Genomic DNA, 6,614 nt, shown 5'->3' with positions numbered 1-6,614 from the left:
TTTCCTCCTAGCTGCTTTTTAAAAATACAATTTAATATTGTGTTAGTTTCGGGTACCAGAGTGAATATAACGTATTTTTTCAGATTATTTTCCACTATAGGTTTTACAGTATATCAAATATAGTTCCCTATCTATGTGTAAATCCTTCTGCTTATCTATTTTATTGATGCTAGTTTGTATTTGTTAATCCTATACTCCTTATTTATTCTTCCCCTCCTCCCTATTCTTTTTCTAACCATAAGTTTCCTTTCTGTTATGTGAATCTCTCTCTGTTTTGTAAATAGATTCATTTGTATAATTTTTAGATTCCACATCTAAGTGATATACTATCCTTCTCTACATATTGCACTAAGTGTATATCTCTAGGCCAATCCTGTTGCTGTCATCTGTTAAACTGTGGCATATGTGTCATTTCCATGTCTTAGCTCTGTAAATAGTAGTGCTGTGAACATTGGGGGTGCTTGTATCTTTTCAAATAAGTTTTCGTCTTTCCTGAATTTACATGCAGCAGTAGGATTGCTGGATCATATGTAGCTCTATTTTATTTTCTAAGAACCTCCATACTCTTCCCCACGGTGGTCATACCAATTTACATTCCCTCCAACAGTTTAGGAGGGCTCCTTTTTCTCCACACTCCCTAGCATGTTTTATTTGTCGACTTTTTGTTGATAGCCATTCTGATACCTCATTGTACTTCTGATTTGCATTTCTTTAATAATTAGTGATGAGCATCTTTTCATGTGCTTCTTGGCCATTTATATCTGCTTTGGAAAAAAATGTCTATTTAGATATTCTGCCCATTTTTTGATTGGGTCATCAATTTTTCAATATTGAGTTGTAGAAGCTGTTGTGTATTTTGGATATTAACTCCTTGTCAGTTGCATCATTTGTAAGTATTTTCTCCCGTTTTGAGGATTGTGTTTCATTTTGTTCATGGTTTCCTTTGCTATGCGAAAGCTTTTTAAGTTTAATTAGGTCGCATTTGTCTATTTTTCCTTTTATTTATTTTGCCTCGGGAGACTGAACTAAGAAAATATGGCCATGATTGACATCCAAGAAAGTTTTGCTTATTGTATCTTCTAGGAATGTTACGGTATCATGACTTAAATTTAGGTCCTGAGTCTATTTTGAGTTTACTTTTGTGTATGACATGGGAGAGTATCCTAACTTCCCTGATTTACATGGAGCTGTCCAGCTTTCCCAGCCACATTTATTGAAGAGATATATCCTACATTGGTGTAGTCTAGCCTCCTCTGTTGAAGATTGCTGTAGGTGTGTGGGTTTTTTCCTGGGTTCTCTGTTCTGTTCCATTGATCTATATGTTCGTTTTTGTGCCAGTACCATGCATTGTTGATTACTGTAGCTTAGGAGTACTCTCTGAAGTCTGGGAGGGTTATGCCTCCTCCTTTTTTCTTGTTCCTCCAAATTGCTGTGGCAATTCTAGGTCTTTTGTGTTCCATATACATTTTAGGGTTATTTGTTCTAGTTATGTTTAAAATTGCATGGGTTTGCATTAAATCTGTAGATTGCTTTGGGTGGTGTGAGGATTTTTAAAATAGTAATTCTTCCAACTTAAGAGCATGGACTAGCTTTCCATTTCTTTGAATCATCTCCCATTTCCTTCATCAGTGTTTATAGTTTTCAGCACATAGGTCTTTCACTGCCTTGGATAAGTCTTTATTCATAAGCTTTTGTAGGGTGTTTTTTAAACAGGATTTTAAATAAGATTTTTTTCTTTTCTTTCTGCTGTTTTATTGTTAAAAAAGAAATGAACAGATTTCTGTATGCTTTGTATCCTTCTACCTTGCTGAATTCATTAATTAGTTCTAATAGTTTTTGTGTGGAGTCTTTAGGGATCTCTATATAGACATCTTCTAGTTTTACCTCTTCCTTTAAATCTGGATACGTTTATTTCTTTTCCTTGGCTACTTGCTGTAGCTATGACTTCTGAATACTATGCTGAATAAAGGTGGTGAGAATGTGCATCTTTGTCTTGTCTGAATTTAGTGGGAAGTGTTTTAGCTTTTCCCTGTTCAGTATTATGTTGGCTGTGGGTTTGTCATAAAGCTTTTATTATGTTGAGATACATTCCCTCTATACCCACTTTGGTGAGTTTCTATCATGAATGGATGTTGAATTTTGTCAAATGATTTTTCTGCATCTGTTGAGATGATTGTGTTTTTGTCTTTCCTTTTGTTAAAGTGGTGTATCATATTGATAGATTTGTATATATTGGACCATGCTTGTGACCGTGGAATGAATCCAACGTGATTGTAGTGAATGATCTTTTTCATGTGTTGATGGATTTGGTTTGCTGTTATTTTTCTTCTTTTTTGTTGCCACAGAACGCATGTGGAAGTTCCCAGGCCAGGGTTCAAACCCATGCCACAGCAGTGATGACACCAGATCCTTAAGCTGCTGTGCCAACTGGGAACTCCAGATTTGCTCATATTTTGTTGAGGCTTTTCTCATCTACATTTAGCAAAGATATTGGCCTGTAATTTTTTTTTCCCTTTTTTGGCCACTCCAAGGCTTATGGAGTCCCCAGGCCAGCTACCAGATGTGAGCCACAGTTGTGACCCATACCTCAGCTGCAACAATGCTGGATCCTTTAACCAGCTGTGTTGGGCTGTGGATCTGACCTGCACCCTGGTGCTGCAGAGACGCCACTGATCCTGTGGCACGATAGCAGGAACTCCTGGCCTGTGATTTTCTTTTTTGGTATTATCTTTGACTGGTCTTGGTATTAGGGTGATGCTGGCTTCATAGAATGAATTTCGATGTGTTCCTTCTTCTTCAATCTTTTGGAATAGTGTGAGAATAGTTATACATTTTTCCTTGGACATTTGGTAGAATACCCCAGTGAAGTTGTTTGGTTTTGCACTTTTGTTTGAAGGAGTTTTTTTGTTTTTTAAATTACAGATACCGTATCACCTCTAGTGATTTGTCTCTTCAAATAATGGTTTTTCTTGACTCAGTTTTGTCAGTCTCTGTGTTTCTAGAAATGTGTCTATTTCTTCTCAGTTGTCTGATTTGTTAGCATACAATTCTTCATAGTATTTTAATTTTTTTTTTGGACTTCTGTGCTACCAATTATTATTTCTCCTGTTTAATTCCTATTTTTTTTTTTTTTTTGGCTTTTTTAGGGCAGCACTTGTGGCATATGGAGGTTCCCAGCCTAGGGGGCTCATTGGAGCAGCAGCTGCTGGCCTAGGCCACAACCAGAGCACTGCCAGATCCAAGCCCTGTCTGCGACCTGCACCACAGCTCATGTTAGTGCCGGATCCGTAAACCACTGAGCAAGGCCAGGGATTGAACCTGCATCCTCATGGATACTAGTCAGATTTGTTTTTGCAGAGCCATGATGGGAACTCCTAATTCCTAATTTTATTTGGGTCTTTTTTCTTCTTGGTGAGCATAGGTAGATATATGTTGATTTTGTTTATCTTTTCAAAAAACTAGCTCTAAAGTTTTATTGAGCTTTTCCACTGATTTTTGAATCATTATTTTATTTCCTCTCTGATCTTTATTATGTCCTTCCTTCTGCTGACTTTAGGTTGTATGTGTTCGTTCTCTCTTTCTTTTAAGTGTTAGGTTAGGTTGTTTGAGATTTTTCCATGTTTCTTGAGTAAGGGCTTGTATCAGTATAAGTTTCCCTCTTAGAACTGCATTTGCTGTATCCCATAGATTTTTGAAAGGTTTTGCTTTCATTTTCATTTTTCTTGAGGTTATTTTATTTTTTTAATTTCATCATTCATCCATTGGGTTTTTCATAATGCTGTTTTGTCTCCATGTGTTCATTGTTTTTCCACTTTTCTTCCTGTGACTTATTTCTGGTTTCATACCATTGTGGTCAGAAAAGATGCTTGAAATAATTTCTGTGCTTTTATGTTTGTTGAGGCTTGTTTTGTGACGTAGTATGTAGTCATCCTAGAGAGCATTCCATGCAAGGTTGGAGGGAATGTGTATTCTGGAGGTTTTTAGGGATGTAGCATCCTATAGATATTAAGTTCCACTGGTCTATTGTATCACTTAGGACATTTTCTATCTGAAGATCTGTGCCTTGATGTGAGTGAGGTGTTAAAGTCTCCTACTGTTACTGTATTCATGGCAACTTCTCTCTTATGTCTGGTACTGTTTATTTTATGTATTTGGGTACTCCTTATATTGAGTGCATATATGTTAAAGAGTGTAACATATGCACCCAATCCCTTCACTATTAGTGTCCTTCTTTATCTTTCTTTATAGCCTTTGTTTTAAAGTCTATCGTGTCTGATTTGGGCATTGCTATCCCTACTCTCTTTTTTCTTTTCTTTTCTTTCTTTCTTTTTTTTTTTTTTTTTTGCTGCAGCTGGGGCATGTGGAAGTTCCCAGGCTAGGGGTCGAAATGGAGCTGCAGCTGCCAGCCTACACCACAGCCACAGCAATGCCAGATCTGAGCCATGTCTGCTCATGGCAACACCAGATCCTTAACTCACTGAGTAAAGCCAGGAATTGCACTCGCATCCTCATGGTTGCTAGCTGGGTTTATTACCAGTGAGCCATGATGGGAACTCCCTATCCCCACTTTCTTGTTGTTTCCATTTGCATGAAATATCTTTTTCCATTCCCTCCTTTTAGTCTCTTATCATTTGCCCTGAAATTGGTCTCTTGTAGGCAGCATATTGTAGGTTCTTTTTTTTAAAAAAAATCTAATCTTCCACTCTGTCTTTGGATCAGAGATTTTCATCCATTGACATGTAAAGTAATTATTAATAGGTATGTACTTACTGCCGTTTTAATCCACGTTTTCCAGTTGCTTTTCTAGTTCTTCTTTGTTCACTTCTTCTGTTTTTCCTTTGTGGTTTGATGATTTATAGTATGCTTGAGTTCCTTTCTTAGTGGTTTTAGTGAATCTGTTGTGTATTTTTTATTTGTGGTTACTACCCTGGCTCTCAGGTGTGTTGATCTATAACTATATCTACTTGTTTAAACTGGAAGTCATACTACTTCAGACACATCCTAAAGGATATACATTTTTATACTCCCCTCCCCCACATCTTGTGATTTTGGTGTCCTATTTTACACCTTCATGCTCATCCTCTGTTATTTGTGTTTATACTTGCTTTTACAGTTTTTATTGTTTTATTTATTTAAAAAAATGTTTTCTCAGCACATGGAAGTTACCAGGTTAGGAGTCGAATTAGAGCTGTAGCTGCTGGCCTGCACCATAGCCACAGCAACATGGCATCTGATCCGCATCTGCAACCAACACCACAGCTCATGGCAACGCCGGATCCTTAACCCACTAAGCAAGGCGAGGGATTGAACCCGCATCCTCATAGATAGTGGTTGGGTTCATTAACCACTGAGCCACGACAGGAAGCCCCACTTTTTATTTATTTATTTTTTATCTCCACTGGCTTATAAGTGATCGGTTCTTTTATTATGATTTTCTGTTCCCATAGATTCTTGCTTCTTTTCTATTTATAGAAGACCCTTCAGTATTTCTTTAGGGGCAGGTTTAGCCTTGCTGAATTCTTCCAGTTTTTACTTCCTTGAGAAATTCCTTTTCTCTCCTTCTATTCTAAATGATAATTTTGCTGAGTAGAGTATCCTAGGTTGCAGGGTTTTCCCTTTCAAACTTCAAATAGCTGATGCTGCTCCTTTGGCCTGCAAAGTTATATATAGTGGTGTGTATACATATATTCCTTTTCAGGTTCTTTTCCCATACAGATTATTACACAGTGTTGCGTGAACTTCCCTGTGCTATACAGTAGGTTCTTGTTACCTGCTGTCTCTTTTATGTATAGTAGTGTGTGTATATTACTCCCAACACCCTGATTTATCCCTCGCTCCATGTTTCCCCTTTGGTAACCATAAGTTTGGTTTTGAGATCTCTGAATCTGTTTCTGTTTTGTGATTTTATTGTGTCAATTCTATTAGATTCTACATATTAGTGAACTCATATGATATTTGTCTTTTGTCTGACTTACTTCATTTAGTATGATAATTTCTAGGTCTATCCCTGTCGCTAAAAAGAGAATCATTTCATTCTTTTTCATGGCTAATGCTCCACTGTGTGTATGTACCACATCTTCTTTATCCAGTCTTCTGTTGATGGACATTTAGTTTGCGTCCATTGTAAATAGTGCTGCAATGAACATTCGGGTGCATGTATCTTTTTGAATTATGGTGTTTGCTGGCTATATGCCCAGGAATGGGATTGCTAGATCATATGGCAGCTCTATATTTATTTTTTTAAGGAACCTCCATACTGTTCTCCACAGTGGTCATACCAACTTACATTGCCACCAGAGTATAGGAGGGTTCCCTCTTCTCTATACCCACTCCATCATTTCTTGTTTGTAGATTTTTTCTTTTTAGGACTGCCCCTGTGGCATATGGAAGTTCCTGGGCTAAGGGTCGAATTGGAGCTGCAGCTGCTGGCCCGTGCTACAGCTACAGCAATGCCAGATCCGAGCCACATCTGCAACGTATGCCACAGCTTGCTGCAACACCAGATTGAAATGGATACTAGTCGGGTTCTTAACCTGCTGAACCACACTGGAGACTCCTGTAGACTTTTTGATGATGGCCATTCTGACTGGTGTGAGGTGATACCGCATTATAGC

This window comes from Sus scrofa, unplaced genomic scaffold, assembly GCF_000003025.6.
Source record: "Sus scrofa isolate TJ Tabasco breed Duroc unplaced genomic scaffold, Sscrofa11.1 Contig344, whole genome shotgun sequence".
NCBI classification, from domain to species: Eukaryota; Metazoa; Chordata; class Mammalia; order Artiodactyla; family Suidae; genus Sus; species Sus scrofa.
Note: the sequence above shows the minus strand (reverse complement) of the source record.